The following is an 18,452-nucleotide window of genomic DNA, read 5'->3' as shown; positions in this document are numbered from 1 at the left end:
AGATTAAAAGAAATTAAATAAAAGTCAAGTCTCTTGGGTGAATGGAGCATTGTTAAGGACGGAGGGAGCGGGAAAGAGTCCAGAGACTAAGAGAGGAAGGAGAGACAACACCTCCCAAGTCTGTCAGTTTCCCCAGTAAGCAACACTGCAGTCCCCACTTGACCGAGGTCCTAGAACAGGACAAGCCTTCTCTCCCGTAGCTTCTCAAAGGGTAAATAAGTCAACCATCTCCTCCCACGTCTGCCTCTTCCCACCTGCCTTGCGCCCCAAAGCCATTGGGAACAATATCTCCTCGGCCAACCAATCCTGAAATAACAATCAATTCTTTTGCTGAAACTCGAATCTTTGCTAATAACATTCCACGCCCTGAGCTTGCCTGCCTGTCGCCTGTCTGCGACAAGAGTGTGCAGAGGCTCCCTGTCCCGGGAAAAAGGTCAGCTAAGACCTGCTTGGTGGAGAAAGCTGCCAGGGAAACCCCCCGCGGTGGTGGTGGGGGCCAAGTGGCCCAGGAGGGCGTCCCCAGCGGGGTGACGTGTGGACCCTGGCATGTCCTTTCCATGCCTCTGGTTTAGCCTTTGCAAATCCACGGTGAGTTACAGAAATAGAAACAGTAACTGAGAATCCCAGAAGTAATAGGCCATCCCTTAGGCAGGAAACAAAAAATAAATGCACCTTTTTGGGAGTGAGGTCAGGTCTTGGTCCCCAAGGAGAGGTCTTGAGCCTGTCCTCTTTCTAGATAGTGGAAAACGTTAGTCTCAGCTTGACACTGCACAGAAGCGAGTTCACGGAAGGCGTGGTTAATACCGGCAACACGGAGATGACGCCGAAGTCCACGGTCGGGGCTCCCCGTCCTGTCCCCCTGCGGGTGGGCACGGACCCCACACTCAGACATCAACTCCTGGGTCCGCGGACATTCGCTGCTGGGTAGCAATGCGCGTACCTGAACATTTGGGGTTCCTTCTCCACCACCACTAGACCTTTCTTACACAGTTACTATATGCTGGTCTATGTAAGTAACGGGGAAAAGGAGAGAAGAAGGCGTTACAGAGATCTGGGGCTCCAGAGGTCCACTGGGACGGGCCCGTTTATACTGGCGACTCTTAGCTGACTGTGCGACATTGGAGAGGTAAACACCCATGTCCTAGACAGCGCCCTCTCCCCTTCTGCCTTATACCAGCTCTGCAGGAAATACAAAACCCAAAGACATCAAAAGAGGCCACTATATGGACAGAAGCTCAGACTCTTTCTGCAACCCCCTACCACAAAGCCTTTGGGTCTGCACAAGCCACGGGAAGTCCGAAGGTGCTAGAAGCTTGGAGAGCCCCGGTGGACATGGCCAGTGTCCATCCATACACCTGCAGCCAAGAAGACAGCAGGAGGTATCACCGCTGTGGGCTAGCCACTCCCTAGCACGACGTGCCTCTCCTGCTCCCGACCACCTGGACCGCCTGTCAAAAGTGAGCAGTCCCCAGACCCAATATCACCCTTCGGAATCAGGACCTCCTGCATTTCGAGGTTCCCAGATGAATCTTATGCACGATCCGGTTTAAGAACACTGCCTCTCACTCCTGGGGCTTCCTTGCAGAGTCTACACCTGCACTAGTCAGTGTCCTGACACCACGGGGTCACCATGCCTTCTGGGCACCCCTTCTCCGGCATCTCTCCCAGAAATCCACAGTCTGAAAAGGCTTTGGCCCTCTGCCCCCTCCAGCTCTTAGAGAGGGTGGTTCCCCTGGGAATGACACCATCACCACGTAATGATTCATTCATGGCTGTCACCCACCTGACCCAGCCTGGCTAGTTCGCCACCAGATCACCAGTGCTGGGAGGCTCCTAGCACATTGCAAGGAGGGGACAGATGAGAGAGGTGGGTGGGAGATGAATGGATGAAAACCAACAAGCTTATTCTCACATGATTCACGACTCTCACACCCCGTCTTCTTTTACAATAATAGTAACCGCGGGCCCCGAGATCTTACAGCTTACAGGTATAAAGCGTTTAGTACACTCATTGCCCAGGACCCCACACCAGCTCAGAGCTCAGACATAGGTGAGAAGCTGGGGATAGTATGGTCCCGAGTGTGGGTGTGGCTCAGAGCGATGCCATGGCCCAGGGTGCCCCCCTCCCCTGTAGCCGCGGGGCTGGGACGTCACTGGCGGCGTTGTGGACCGGCTGGGGCAGAACCCCGAGCACAGTGAGCCTAAAATGGCACCTGTGCTCAGCAGAAGCCCCACAGGAGGTCCCTCTCCCTCCAGCATGAAGCCCCACTCCCTGCCCCCACCACAGGCCCCCAGGGGCCCCCTGCTACCAGGGACAACAGGGAAACCAAGTTGCAGCAGGAAGACAGGCAAGAGGAGACGACACAGAAGAATGGTCTGACGGCCCCTGAGTTAACCATGCCCAGACCATGCCCCAGCCCTGAATGGCCAAGCTGACCACCCGCCACACTTCTTGGGAGATAAATGCTGCCCGGAGGGGACAAAGAGGAAAGGCAAAGTCCTGACTCCATGTAGCCTCACTCTGGCTAATGGGCTGTGAGCAGAAGTGACACGTGTCCCTGGAAGAAGTGCCTAATTTCCCACATAAAACCCTCTCGCCAGAACAATCTAGAAGGCCACTCGTTCCGGATGGTGAAGGCACAGCTGACAGAGATGCCCCGCCTGGCCCCCTGAGTCACTGTGTGGAGCAGACCCCCTGCCCATGTGCCGAGCGCACGTGCTGTGAGCGACACACTGTGTGCAGGCCTCAGGAGGGCGTCACTACAGCAGCACAGCCTGGCCTTGATGAAGTGGAAAACTGACCCATTTTATTAAAACTCAACCCCAAATTTACATCTTTTGCACATTCTCTGTGATTAAATGGGAGCCAAGCTTATAAAGCACTCGTGCTTCAAACCAAAGTGGACTATTTGTCTCAGGAAAAAACTCGTGTCGTGAGCTGAACTGGCCACTTTGTCCACGGAACAACATTTTTACTTGAAGGAACGGCTCAGAGACAAATTATGGTCATTTACACCTGGATGTTTGGCAGAACTTCTCTCACAACATATAAAGTGAGCCTGTCACTCCAAGAGAAGCAACTGGCAATATGTGTTGCCAATAATAGAATCCGGGCTTTCAAGAAAGAATTAGAATTATGGAAAAATTGTCACCGCCACCATGAGCTTGACAGCTTCCCAAAATTTAAAGGCCTCTCTGATGAAGTGGGGGTGATACTAACGAATGTGATTTCTTGAATAATGAAATTTGTCAACCTTTGGGAGATGTGCAAAACACAGCGAAACGGTATCTCCAGATGATCAACGTGGGACATTACGAAATCCCACCTGGGAAAAGATCCTTCAAAAGCATGGACTTAGGATGTTGCGGGAAAAGAAACCTTGTTGAGATGGTTCCCGAGTCCACTTGGCAACTAGCCCTTGAAAAACTACCTCTTGTGGACTTCCAGTTTAGAATCAATCATTCGTAGTGTATCTGCAGAGTATCTATAAAAGCTTTGAAAATACCCCTCTGTTTTCCACCTCCGTACCTGTGTGAGGCCATATTTTCTTCATATATTTCAAACAAAACAACATATTGCAACAGATTGAATACAGCAGTAGTTCTCAGACTCCAGCTGTCTTCCATTAAGCCAAACATGAAAGAGATTTGCTGAAAGGTGAAATAATGCTACACTTGGGGACTATGTCGTTGGTTTTCTTAAAATGTGTTATTTATGTTAACATGTAATTATGTTTGTTATTATTACTATTTTTAAAAGAGTCAACAAAAACATAGCTTTTAAATTTCTCGTTTTTGTTTTTAATAAGGTGACTATCAATAGCTATAACTCACAGAAACAGAGGCTCTTCAGGAAACTCCGTGACTTTAAAGAGTGCAGAGAGTTTCTTTGATTCATTTCCACACGGTCCTCTTATACAGCTCTCACCAGCCTGAGGTCCCCATGCTTCATCCTGGTGGCTGCTTGGGCCCAGCCTTGTGTCATAACCACAGTGGATGCTACATGAGTGAACAAATGAACAAGAGAACGGGGACTTCTTCTCCCACAGGTCTTCCCTTTGGATGAGACAATCATAGACCCTGAAATGACAGCCTCCAATGAAATCAGTGGGTGCTCTTCGGTTTCCTTTCTGGACCCAGGTGGGAGGAGAAGCCACACCCCCTCCAGATGCCAGCGTTCAGGGCCCCAGGGTCTCCCCGGAGCTCACAGCCTGTCCCAGACGGAACACCCAGGGGCCGTCTGTCTCCCACAGCCTGGGAGCTAATTGAGATTTCACTGAAACCAATCAGAAATAATCAATGTACCTTTAATTTTTTTTTTTTGCAAAAAATAATTAAGACTATTGGAATAAGTAGCTTCATTAAAGTGTCACTGGCATTTAATTGTCTAGGATAATCCCAGTTGGGTGTGACTGACAGGACGGCCAGTAGCAGACTAAAGATTCCCCAGCCTGTGCAGCTGCAGAGAAAGTCCTCCGGGTCCTCACGGATGGGGGTGCTGGGCGGGGCCGTCTCCCCGCTGTGCCCCGAGTTCCAGGAGCTGACACCCAGGCCCTCGGTGGGGAAAGAATGATTATTACCGCGAAATCAAAGGGACTGAGCCTTCACGCGGCCCTCCTCGTTATCTGTCACCTGCTGTTTTCCCAAACGGAGAGGGGGGCCCTTTTTACGTTTCTCTTAGCACCGTTGTATCTATTAACGTCTTTCAGACATAAGTCAATGCAAACAAGATATGAGTAGATCTAACCCCGGCCTTCAGTTGAGGTGACTGAGGCTCAGAGAAGGCGTCACTGGCGTAGGAAATGGGCGAGCCAAAGTTGACCCCAAGTCCCTTCCAGCTGCCAAACGCCACGGAACCAGCCCTCTTTTCTGGTGTCTCAGGGGCGTTGAGACAAACCACTCCACCTCCCTTGACTCCCTTTGCCATCTCTGGAGGGCAGGGTACACCAGAGGTGTTAGTCAGGGTGACACTCACTGGCTGCTGTAACAAACAGTGCCAATGCGTCTGTGGTTTATACAGTGAAATGTATTTCTTGGTAACCCAAGCACGGTCCAGAACGGGCAGTGATCCTGGTGGTTCTCAGTAGCCCTGACTCATGCAGCTGGGCTCCGGGCACCCTGCTGTGACGGTCTCGGGACCCTCCCATTCTACCCATGTCTGCATCTCATTGGCCAGACTTGGTCACATGGTCCCAAACTCACTGCAAAGGAGCCTGGGAAATGTGGTCCTCCTGTAGAAGTGGCCACAGTCTCTGCCAGCCTAGCCTCTGGTCTCAAAATATGGTAAAGCCATACAATGGAGTATTATTCAACCTCAAAAAAGTCTGAAATTCTGACACATGATGCAGCATGGGTCAACCATGAAACCATGCTGAGTGAAATAGCCAGACACAAAGGACAAATATTGTGTCATTCCACTTACATGAGGTCCCCAAAGTAGGGCGAGTTCGTAGATACAGGAAGTGGAATGGTGGGTGCCGGGGGTCGGGGGACGGGTTGGGGGAGGGGTGAGCGTCTAACGGGACAGAGTTTGTGTTTGGGAAGATGAAACAGCTCTGGAGATGACGGGGGTGATGGCTGTGCCGCAGTGTGAATGTACCTGATGCCCCTGAGCTGGACACTTGAAATGATTACATGGCAAGTTTTATGTTACACACATTTTCCCTCCATTAAAAAAAAAAAGAAAAAGTGTTGATTCTTCAGCCAAACAGGCCAGGGAAGCGCTGCATGGTCTCAACAGTAAAACTCCAGCCCGTACTGTGAGAAAGAAGCTACTCAGCTTCATATGACCCGTTGTTTCCCCAAATCGCTTTAACCACATCACGTTTTTTTATTTTTTTGCATTACGTCCATTTAACATGTGCAGTGACACTGGGGACACTAGGCCTCGTACCTTTAACAGCCTCCTAAGTGTCAGGCACTGGATAAGACATTGCTGAACGTACCAGACCTGGCTCTGGGTGCGGGGACTTCACAAGCCCGAGTGGGACACTGTGACCCATTGTCTTCGTGGCACCATGTAGGGTCGTTACTTTCGATTTTACAAAAGGCTTGGAGAGGGCTACAGGGGCGGTCCTTGCCACCCCAGCGTTCCCTGCAGGTAAGTGGGGCATGCAGCCTCTGGGAGCTCACGGACCCCCAAACTACACGGAGGCAAGCAGCAACAGGTAGACAAATGGGCTCCATGTCTCCTTCTGAAGTCGCCCTCCCCAGGCTCTGGGTCACAGGCCCTGGTCAGCCGCAGCCCAGCCAGGACCTTCCTGTCCTGCTCGAGTCCCCAAGCATTAGACCTGTGGGCCACTAAGCCCACAGCAGGGCCATGTCTCCGGAACAAGCCAGATGGTGCCATCTCAGAGCCTGCTTCAAGGGTGGGGACATAGGGCCTAATGCAGAGGCTGACGCCTCCAAAGCCTCCTCCCCAGGGAGCCCAAGGCTCCAGCAGCTGTTAGAATGCTGACCCAGCCCACATAGCTGGCCAGCCAGCCGGAGCCAGCGCCCAGGGCTCAGAGAGTGTCCTCAGCCACACCTAGCTCAGAAGCAGCAGCCGGCTGCCTCCAGCTCCCCCTTCCATATGCCTCTTCCCAGACAGAGAACCTGAAGAAGTAGTCACACTCTGCCCCAGCCTGGAAGCTTCTTGGCTACGAGGGAGCTGGTGGAGGTCCTGGGCCAGGGGATGTTTCATGGGGCCCAGGGAGGCTGCAGAGAGCTGGCTTGGGCTGCCCCAGGCTGACCCCCACTTCACCCTTCTCTCTCATTGCGGGACGATGTCCCCCTCCCAAGCCCCTTCTGGAAGTCTGATTCTTCAGCACCTTGGCTCTGACCAGAGGTGTCTGGTACTTTCCCCAGTGGATAAACTGAGGACAATTCCAGCAGCTTCCACTTAAATGCAACCTCTGAAGGCTGAAAGGGGCCACCTATGCTTGGCACATAGTAGGTTTATCCATGTGTGTTGTCAAGACCCACGGGACAGACTGTGTGCCTACGCTCTTGATCACTGAGGCCCAGAGCACAAAGACAATCTATACGTGTCCACTAAATGAAAACCATGGAGCCATTACTCCAGAGAATTTAAGCAAACAGAGACCCAGCCCGAGACTGTTTAGCTTCTCTCTGGCATTGCAGCTCTGCTCCGGTCTAGTCTTCCCTTATGATTTGCTGCTGATATTAGCTTTCCCTAACATCGCAGACGAACCAGTATTTCCTCCAAATATATGGACCATTTGTCACGGAGATGACACAGAAACCACAGGGCATGCTTCCGTGGACCTTGCAGCTTCCCAGCTGCCTTTGTCTGCCTTCTCACGTGAGCCTCGAGATCCAGGGCCAGGAGAGCAGCTGGTGTCACTGCCTACATTCTACAGATAATGAATCTGGGTCTTGGAAAAGTTAAGTGATTTCCCCAAGGTTGCCAGCTAATTAAGGAGAGCAGAGCTGGGTTCAAAGCCAGGTCCTTTCACCGGGGTCTCTTCCATCCAGTGCTCTCAAGCGCCACTCCACCTGGGAGGGTGACTCGAGTTCTCTGAGTCATTCTCAGCACGGAAGCTGGCATGGCCTGTCTAAGCATTCCAGCGGAAGTCACCTGCTCTGGGAAAATACGGATCCCTTGCATCAGACTGGAAATGGTGTACAAGGGCTGGGTATGTGTCCCCCGAGGCACTAAAGGCTGCGGGTACTTCTCCAGATTGGGGACTGAGGACAGCAGCTCTGCCCAGCTCACACCTGCTCATGCCCACGTTTCCAGCCTATTCCATCCTCCTGAAACGTCACGAAGCGCCAAGCAGCACTCAGGTTGGTCTGTAGGGAGCTAACAGCCTTATAATGTCCCCCCAGGTGCCCAGCTTTGACTCATCTCCCTGCTTTTACCAATACTCAAGCCACTTCGATGGCTGCCTGGCAGGTGATGAACGGGCATCAGGATGCTTGAATCTCAACAAATCACACTGGAATCCAGACCTCTCGGTTCTGTGCAAACATATCAGCTTCCTGGGAACGTCGGCCCTCGCCTCCTGGAGAAACACCCTTCTCTGGAGAGTGGAAAGACAGCTCGTGGGTCTGGCTACTTTCTCAATTAAAAGTTGAAGACAGCGCCTCTCCTGCCGCGTCTGCTATCCAGCACCCATCAGCCCGCCTCCCACTTCGCCGAGGACCCTCCTGCCACCGATGCCTCGTTAAGTGTCTGAAACGGTGAGAGCTGCTTGAAAGGCTGCTGGAGGATCCCCTCCAGTGCCACGCGTCTCAGAAAGGTATTGATTTGTATTCCACAGTCCAAGGAAAGTAATCTGGATCATAAAAGCCAGAGAGGCGAGCCATCAAGTGCCGAGGATGGCTTTCGGCGAGGGCCTCTTGGGTGAGAGAATTAGTCATTGATCTTCCCTGAGACGTTTCAAAGAAGAGCCTTCAATGAGCTGATCCAAACTCGTTCTGAGGAGGTGAGACTCAGCTGGCAGGCCGGCCCCCTTCTCGGTGGAAAGAAGAGGGCTCAGTCCTGCCTGTCTGAGCTCCCCAGGCCTACACACAGAGTCGAGGCTTCAGAGAAAGGTGGGGAGAGGCCCCCAAGGGACGTTTCTGACCGCCGTCCCCATGTGCAGAAGCCAGGGACATGTCAAGTAGCAGAAGACTGTATTCAACGGCTACCTTCCTGGACCCTGCTTCTTGCCCCCTGTACTGGGTTGAAGAGTGTCCCCCCAGATTCATGTCCACCCAGAACCCCAGAAAGTGACCTTATTTGGGAAACTGGGTATTTGCAGACAGAATTAAGTTAACACTGAGGTCGTGTTGGATCAGGGTGGGCCCTGGCCCGACGACCAGAGTTCTCAGAAGAAAAGGGAGTCTGGGCTGCAGACACACAGATCCACGGAGAAGGTGACCTGATGGGAGATGACAGCGTCATGTACAAGCCGAGGGACGCCAGCAGCACCAGAAGCCAGGAGGGACGCCTGGAACACACTCTCAGAGCTTCCAGAAGGAACCAATCTGCCAACACCTGACCCCAGACTTCCGGCCTCCAGGACAGTCAGACATTTCTGTTGTTTTAAGCCCCCCGGTTTGCGCTGCCTTTTTACAGCAGCCCCAGGAGACTAACACACACCCCAAACTTCCAGAGCTGAGCAAGACCCCGTCCACATTGCCCCAGGAGGACCACAACTCGGGACGGCACCCCCAGGGCTGGACCCCAGGACCACACCCCAGGATCTTCCCCTAGGACAGCACCCCAGGGTCGCACCCCAGGATCTTCCCCTAGGACAGCACCCCAGGGCTGCACCCCAGGACCACACCCAGGCCCCATCTCAAGGTTCACAGCCCATCTGCCCGTGTCCCTCAGCCTTGTGACCTTGAGGCCGCATTGATTTGATCGTCAGTCATTTGATGTTTTCTAAACAGTAACCAAGAATTGTGCACGGTCTAAACCTCCCATACACGCCGTCCGCACTGGCGCTGGGGAGCAGCTGCGACAGAGACACACCGGTGTCTCCAAAGAGTCTTCATCCTGCTCTGATCTCCTCAGGGAATCGGGACCCAAGAGGCAAATGACTTCTGTGGAGGTCACGATCCCGGCCACGTCTTCCGCCACTGCAGCCATTGAGCAGGGATGTAGAGGGTTCCCTCATCGGCTTTGCTCGTCTCCAGGGAGGGGGCGCGAGGGGCTGCATGTCTCTGTTCCTTGAGGTGAGTCTCTGGAGACCTGTCTCCTTCAGGATCCCACTCAGAAGTCAACTCCTCCAGGACAGCTTGGCGACCCCACCCTCTGAGCTGGGTCCCTCGGCTCCGCACATCCTCCTGTCTGTCACACTGGACAGCGCCATTCCTTCCTCCCACGTCTGTCCTTCCCAGTGGATGGAGAGCATCGGGGACAGAGCAAAGGTGGGCAAGGGGACACAAACACGTTCCCATCGGTCCTCGACCGCCACCCTCTTGGAATCGAAGTAAAGAACCCACTCTCTGCAATTCTCCAAGAGCTGCAATGATAAGATCGAAGGCAGACATGGGGGGATGGCCCTAATTTGTGTGGCCCAAAGCGCCCTGGGAAACGCACGTGGTGGGAGGCATTTCCCGTATAATCAGACGGCTTCTCTCCAGTCAGGTAAGTGCAGAGCCCTGGTCCCCCCACCGGGAAACTGTCCCCCAAGGCCAGGGCCTCACTGGACAGTTTGCATCAGCAATTTCAAGACCATCTGGATACCAAACACTGGAAACCCTGCCAGCTCTTGAATTAACAGCCTGACTCCGGCCAAAAGCAAACACCGCCAGCCCCAGAGCCTCCGAGTCAGACGACGGTGGGGCTTGTCCCCAAATGAGACGGTACAGCCCTGCCAGCCAGGTTCGGACGCAACCAAGTGTCAGCCTTCTCCCTGCGGGAGGAGCCAGCGGGCCAGACTCGGCCCAGGGCAGCTGGTCCCCCTCACCTTCCTTGGAGGCAGAGTCATCCGCCAGGCTGAGAGCGGGTCCCTGGTTCCCAGACCACCTGTGCACTTGCCCTCTCCCTCCTGGTACAGAAGCTTTGTTCATCCCAGCTCGGGGTTTGCATCCGCTCAGCCCCTTGCAGCTTGCTTCCTCCCCTGGGGCCGGTCTCCTCTCCCCCTCCTAATCCCATGAGGGGCCTTCCTGTTCTCTCGGTCCTCTGTTTACACCACACCCTGGAGCAGAGCTCGGTCCTTCTGGAAGGGGAGCCTCCCTCCCCCACCTTGCCCAGACAACACTCCATCTCATCCTAACCTCTCGGGGTGATAAACATCTAGTTGGAGCAATATATCCCCTAAAATATAAATGGATAGCAAAGATAGAATAGGAATTCAAGGTACCCTGAGCCAGTGGGGAGAGTCTATGGGCAGGAGAGCCTCTTGGTACCCTAAAAATCTTACCATCTACTCATCTCATACACAAGAGTCAAAACAACTTTGGGGTCAAGCAGACCTGAGTTCAAATCCCAGTGTGCCGACCAAACGGCCAGGTGACCTCATCACTTTCTTGGCAGCCGCCACTGTGGAATGGGATCCTGGAGCCTTATTCACACGGGCGGTATTTTAGAAACTATCAAGCGCTGCCTTCCGTGTTTTGTAAACTTCAGAGCACTACACAGATGTACAAGGCTTTTCCTCACTGACCAAGCCGTCATGGAGTGCCGCTGAGGTGTGCCAGACACACCCCTTTTAGATTTGAATCACCCCAAAGCTAAGCTGTCCTGGCCACGGGAGGAACACGTGCCATTGTGAGAGAGGACATGAGTGGACAGAGGGTCATAGCTCAGGATCCTGGGTGAAACAGACCAAGGCTGTTGCCTGCCGTGTGTGCTGAATGCCTGTCACGATCCCGCTGGAAACCTCACTTATCTCCTCAGAGCCCCAGGCAACCGGAGCGTTTGGCTGGCACTTTGCAGAGAGTGCTGTCCTGTCCTCTGCATTTGGCAGCAGACGCTGCTCTGAATAATTCACAGGCGGTAGTTAGGTCCAGTCTCACGTGCTATGTCAGCGTGGGTCTATGATCAAATCGTGGTGAGGCTGATGCAGTTACGCCCTGATGAGCCGTAATAGTGTTTTAAAATAATAGCAAGTGGTGGAGTTTTTCAGGACTTCTGTCATGTCAGCTTCTAGCTGGCATCTGTGATGCCCTCCGGCCATTGGTTATGCTGAAAATTGGTGGAATAATCAGCTGCTGTTACAGTAACAAACAACCCCGATGTCTCAGGGACTTACAACAGAAGTAATGATTTCTTCTTCATCTTTCACAAGGGCTGTAAATTGGCTCTGACCCTGCTGGGATCCACTGGGTTCTGCTGGGTTGTACTGGGTTCCACTGGGCTCTGCTAGACTCTGCTGGATTCTTCTGGGCTCCACTGGGTCCTGCTCGGCTGTTCTGGATTCTTCTGGACTCTGCTAAGTTCTTCTGGGCTCCACCGGGCTCCCCTGGGCTCTGCTGGGCTCCATGTGTTTTTTTTCTAGAACTCAGGCTAAAGGAGCACCCCAAACCTTGGACCTGCTGTTCTTGAACGTGGCAGAGCCAAACCACATACGCACACGTAACACTTCTGTCTGGAGCCGGGCTACATCCCATCCCTTCACACTCCTTGGCCAAAGCCTGTCCCATGGCCAAGCCCAAAGTCAAATGTGGCAAGAAAGTGCACTCTGCATGCAGGTGGGCGTGGCAAGGGGAAGGAGGTGTCACGGCTTGACTTGTGTTCCCCCAAACTCCTATATTGAAATCTTGACACTGAGAGCCTAGCACGTGATGTTATTTGTAAGCAGGGTCATTACAAATGGATTTAGGAGGAGGTCACACTGGAGTAGGACACCAACGTGACTTATAAAAAGGGGAAACTTGGACAGAGAGACACACACACACAGACAATGCAAGTGAAGATGAAGCAGGGATGGCTGGGTGCTTCTACCAGCCAAGGAACGTCAAAGATGCCAGGGAGCCACCCGGATGCAGGGGAGAGGCCTGGAGCGTGTCCTCCCTCAGAGTCTCAGAAGGAACCCACTTGCCCACACCTGGATCCCAGACTTCTGGCCTCCAGAAGTGGGAAAGAACGTATTTCTGTTGTCTAAGCCTCCCCAGCTGTGGTCCTTTGTTATAGCAGGCCCGGAAAGGAACAAGTAATTGTGAGCTAATCATACAACAGACTGGGGTTGGGTCACGAGGAGACAGTGTGAGAAGGGAAAACCTGTCTTCTGTGTCCTCAGTGCTGGAACTGCTGAAATGCCACAGGGGCAGAGCGGAATTGGCTTCTCCCACATTTTTGCTTCCTAACAGTCTGTGTGTATTTACCTCACAGCTTCTGATCTTCTGACACTCAGCTTTCAGGAAAGGAGCCATATTTTTAATCTAGCGTCATTCTGGGAGGTAGTGACTCCAGCTTTTCAATACTACAGCTGTCTTGGTGGTTGCCCTGGGCACTCCAAGACAATTCCATAGGGAATGCTTCTGGGCCTCTGCTATGGAGACGCTAGACCCCGGGGATGTACGGAGAACATCCCAGAGGCAAAGGGCGCCAGAGCAACAAGGGAACTTGGAACTCACACAAATGCACATCCAAACCAAGCTCTGAGGGTAGGACGGGCACACTCCCACCTGCCTCCCCCATTAAACGCAGCTGTAAACCCCGGAGAAAAGGCATGGAGCAGCTCTGTGAGGACCCAGGCAAGCAAACAGCAGGCCGAAGGAGGAAGACCAAAATCCAAAGTATCGTTGAACCCCTGATGACATCAACATTTTATTTTCCCTCGGTACCTCCCGTCTTGACTTAACACAGCCCCCACACCCAGAAGGAAATACTAACAAGGGCATGGAGAGCTCCGGGAGAAGCTCTCTAGTTCCGCTCTGACGACTGGGTCTCTAACACTCAGAAAGAGTAAGACAGATCTTCCATTTTTTTCCTTTCCTCCATTTGCGTGTCCCTCCCCGCAAACATTCCCACTGTGGCAACAGTGGAAAGCCCACTGGAGGCTCAAACCCTGTGGGAGGAGGCCTTTTCTGTCTGAATGGAGAAGCTATGGCCCTAAAAGAGTGGGGTAGCCCCCCTTTGCTTTTATTCTCTCTTCGTGCTCCCACCATTTGGCCCCAGGCAGGACTCATTGGAAGAAATGTATGGCACAGCAGGGCAAATAAAGCCTTAACTTTTTGGCCATAGAACCATAAAGGGGAGCCTCTGAGAATCAGAAACAATCAAGGATTTGCAGAGAGGGAGGCGCTTGGGAAATTTCTGGGCTTATTCCCAAGCAGTGGGTATGTGGATCCGAACCTAAATGGCATGAAAAAAAGTCTTTGAGAACTGAACTAAGAGACAGACTACCTCCTGGGTCCCAGGCTGGCCATTGAGCAGCAGACAGGCAGGACAGATCCAAACAGCCATGCAAGGACTTTGAAAATGAAACTGGCATGGAACCACAACCCCCAGAGGCTGGTCGTAACTTGTGGCCGGAACATAATGAGTGTGATAGCTTGCCAAATCAACAAATATATCAATATTCTACATAAGATTTAATTAAGACCCAGAGACTCGTAACATAATATTCAAAATGTCCAGGATGCAATCCAGAATTACTCAGCATACAGAGGAGCAGAAAAATCTCAACACTTTTGAGGGGGGAAAAAAAAACCAATTAAAAGATGCGAACGCCAAAGTGATACATTCGTTGGCATTATCTGACAGATGAACATTCTCCAACAAGGAAGGGGAACACTCTTGAAACTAATGGAAGGATAAGGAGTTTTGGCAAAGAAATGTAAAATAAAAACTTAAATATACAACCCCTGTGATTTTTTTAAAAACTCATTGAATGGGGCTCAGTAACAGAATGATGTTAGTGAACATGAAGAATTCACATAGAAATGATCCAATCTGAACAGAAGGGAGGAAAGAAAGACGAAAAATTCACAAGGATCAAGGATTTATGGAGCAATACCAGCTTCTGACCCGTTGCCAGCCTCGGGTCCTTGGAAAAGTTCTGAATCTTGTTTCCTCACCTCTAAAAAGGGGGATAACTTGTTCCTGTCCACTCAATATCAACACACGTCGTCTCATCCACATGAGAACCATCCACATGAGAACCATCTCGTGCAAGTATAGGTAATAGTACCTTCAAATTACAAATCAGAAAACTGAGGCTGAAAGGGGTTTAAAAGTTTTGCTCAATTTAGTGACAATGCCGGGCTTTCAACTTGACAGACTCCAAAGCCCGCACGCCACTCTCGACAGCTATTCTGTTTCCTTCAATGAATAGTTGTACTAGTGGTTATGGCGTGTTGGACTATTCGGTTTGGAAAAATGAGACAGGAGCTTCATGAAAACTTTAGGAGCCTGAATTGTGGTCCGTTTCATCACAAACTAATAGCAAGACCCACACACAGCAAGTTACCTCCCCATCTCAGCTAAGCTTCCTCATCTATAAAACTAAAGGTTAGATTATGTTATTTTTAAGGCCATTGCCAACTCTGACCGTTAAGGATTTCAGTCATCTTCCTCCAGTGACACCCAACTATTGTAGGAGTGTGTGGGGTTCGCCAAAGGATGTGGCGCTGTCCTTGGTGCTGAAGGAGAGAATTTCACGAGCCTTGGAAGCGGGCAGTTTTTCTGAGCAATGTCTTTCCTGGAGGCTTCCTCCAACCTTTCTGTGTGAGCTCCACTGAATGCCGACTCTGTTTGCGAGCATATTTCATGCGGGAGGGAGCTGTTCAGGTCAACCCATTTTTTTCTCTCAGGCTCCTACTTCTTGCAAGTGTGTTTAAGACTTCTCTTCCCAGCCTTGAAAATACTTCCTCCCAGGCAGTTTGTGTTTGTAATCCTCTCCTTACCTGCCTCTGTCCAGCTGCAATTCTCAAAGTTACACCTGCCAGTCTGAGAAGCCCTCGGATCTGCCTGTGGCATAAGGACCTATCCGGGGGGGTGTGGGGGGGAAGCAGGGGGATGATAGATTCACCTCTAAATCCAAGTGGACAGCACTTGGTTTTCCTGCAGCACGGGCTTTGAGATGCCTAAGCCTGGTGACTGGACTACACTTGAAAACCAGAGCGGAATTGCATGTGAAGCTGGAAAAGCGTCATCTTGGGAAGGACAGCGGGAGTTGTGAGTCAGCTGGGGAGCTGTGCACCATAAGCCTGCTCCCCACCTTTCCTTCCTCTCTTAAATGGCCAGTGAAAGAAACCTGACTCCAACTCACAGAAACTAGAGGGGAGTGTGTTGAAAGGATCCTGGAGAACCTTATAGAAATTGAGGAAGATGTGGTAGGAAGAGCAGGGACAGAAGTGGGCCTCAGGAACGGCATGATCCAGGCACCAGAGTGCTTCAGGTCATCTCTTGAACTATCTCATGCTTCTCTGTGCACATCTGTCTTTCACTCTCCTCTCCTGAGGCAAAGTGCCTTTGTTCACTTCCTAGTCCTGTGGAAGAAACTGTGGACTCCAACAGCTCTGATGTTTGATGTGTTACTGCTTCAGCCACCCAAACAGAGACTGTTCCAAATTTCTCTCTCCCAAATCCAGAGCTCCCAAGTAAAAGGGTTTTAAGGGGGCTTAGCTTGGGTTGGGAACCTACCTGTGAGCCAGTGAACTATGTCAAAGGGCTGGGGTCATTCTTGCAGTCTCCTGAGTGCCACTGAAGGGCATGGCAGGGTCAGGATGGGAGGGAGAGGAGCAGGGACCTGAGAGCCCCTTCCTTCCGCGTGCACGCTCTTCAGCACGATGGCACATGTCCTCCCTTGTTCCTGGCTGTCAGACTGGCCTTGAAAATGCGCATTGGCGATTAGCAATCTGTCCTAGAAACTCTTCAGGCTGACAAGCTCTTCTTGAGTCCTCCTTTCCAACTACTGTGGCTTCTTGTCCCTCCTTCACACCCACTTCACAACCTGCAGTGGGTCGGGTCCCATTCACACAGGAGTGGCACAGCAGCTCTTGACTCTCTTCTTACCCTGTTGAAGCAGCACATTCCTGCAGCCTCTTCATCCTTCCTGTTCTTGATCCGCCCGCGGAGCTCCAGGTGGACCAGAAGTCATCATTCTCACCCTCCTCACTAGCCCGAGTCACACTCAGTAGATGCCATCCTGGTCCCTTTCCACTCTCCATAAATCCACTCCCCCACGCCAGTGACACTGTCCTAGGAATAGCCTCCTCCCTGAGAGGTTTACCCACAAGGCCCCATGGGTCCTTCTCTGATGCACTTGGACTTCAGTTTATGCAACAGTCACATTGACGAACACACTTTGCATCAACTTCTTTTCCATTTTTATTAATTGTTTTCCCTTTGGCTTCCTTTCAAAGAAATTTTATCTTCTCTTCTGCTTGATCTTTAACTGAATGTTCCCTAGTACTTCTGCTCTAAGTTTCTTAGTCTACCCATTCCATCTGTCACAAATATGCCCATGCACCAGAGGAATTCACGGTTTATAGGATGGAATCTTTGGACGAATGAAGGATCCTTTATGGATGTGAACTTCTGCCCACATTGCTTTCATGGGCCCTAGAAGGTCCCAACGTACTGGTGGGTTCTGCCCTTCTGCAATGCTCTCATGTGAATACCGGGGGACTGGTGACATGTTTAAAATTCAGTCACAGTCTCAGAGGAAGGCAGATTGTTCCCAACGAGCCTTTGGGATGGAGGCATGAGGCACCTCCAGTGTGGTTCCACTGTTTTTCTCCCAGAAGTCCCTCTGCCTAAGGAGATGCTGGAAAGCCTGATGCTAAAAAGGCATCTGCTCCATAGCTGAGGGTTTGACCTGCTTGTCAGATGCCTGCAGGGCAGGCTCATCTCTGAGTAGCACAAACATATCCGACGTTTAGTCCCCATCAACCCACTGAGGGTCCTCTTGGTCACCTGCTGTGCTGACACACACACCCCCCAGGTACCTGGGACAGGCTTTTGCATGTAAAGCCATCGTGAACCTCTCTGGCTTTGCACTGACCCTGATAAACGGCAGGGCGTGCCCCCAGAGCTCCCACGCCAGCCGGTGCACATCAAACGTGGTTTGATACCTACATTGCCCTCTTCTTGTCTGATAGGAATTAGAAGAGGAAGACCTTATCCTATGCCTAAGAGGCACAGAAGGCTGCACTAGGGTGGTATTTTTTCACCTGGGCTTGATGGAAAAGACAAGAAAAAGTACCAAGAAGACAAAGACTGTTCTCTCTAAGATGATCCAAAAACCCTTGTCCCCTATTCCCCAACCTGATGAGTCTTCATGGGAAAATTGCTGGAGCCAGGAACTAACGGGAATTCCCTGAGTGTGCCGGGAGCACCAAGACTCACATCCAGTCCTGCCAGTGGAGCTTCTTAGGAGTTTCAGACAATCACAGAGGTCCTGACCCCATCTGGCAACAGAATCCACCTTTTCCAGAAAGCCTTCCTTGGCCACCCTAAACACCCCTCGTTACTCCTTCTTGGAGCTCCCGAGGGTCCCCACTTACGTAGGTTTTAGGATTTCCTACCAGGAAATTCCTGTGGCTGTATTGAATCTCCCCAACTAGGTTGTAGATTCTGTGTGCAAAGCCTGGGTCTGTGGACGGCGTGAACGTGTGCACATTTAACCTGGCACGGGTGCTGGCATTAACCTGGCCTGGGATTCATCGACACCGTTCCAAAGGTGAGTGATAGAGAAGCCAGCTCAACTGGCATTGGGCTAAAAGGGAATTCATTTGTTTGCTTAACAGAGAAATTCAAAGTGGGTCTGCTTCAGGTATGGCTTGGCCTGGGTGCTCTTCAGAACTTGGTCTCCTCGAGGTCTCCGTCCGTCTTCCCTTGTGTAGGTCTCCTGATCAGGCTCCACGTGGTGGGACCTCAGGCTCACGTCACCCCAGTGCTCCTATTTCCAGGAGGGGAAAAAAACACACTGGCCCCTGCTGAAGAGTTAGCACCTAGGACTCATTGCATCTGATTGACTCCGACCTGAGAACACACCCGTTGTGAACCGTTCACCGTAGCCACGGTACGTGCGGCCCGGCTGGCCAGCCCGGCTCAGCGTCCGTTC

This window comes from Rhinolophus ferrumequinum, chromosome 9, assembly GCF_004115265.2.
Source record: "Rhinolophus ferrumequinum isolate MPI-CBG mRhiFer1 chromosome 9, mRhiFer1_v1.p, whole genome shotgun sequence".
In the NCBI taxonomy this organism is placed as follows: domain Eukaryota; kingdom Metazoa; phylum Chordata; class Mammalia; order Chiroptera; family Rhinolophidae; genus Rhinolophus; species Rhinolophus ferrumequinum.
This window is presented reverse-complemented; position numbering follows the sequence as displayed.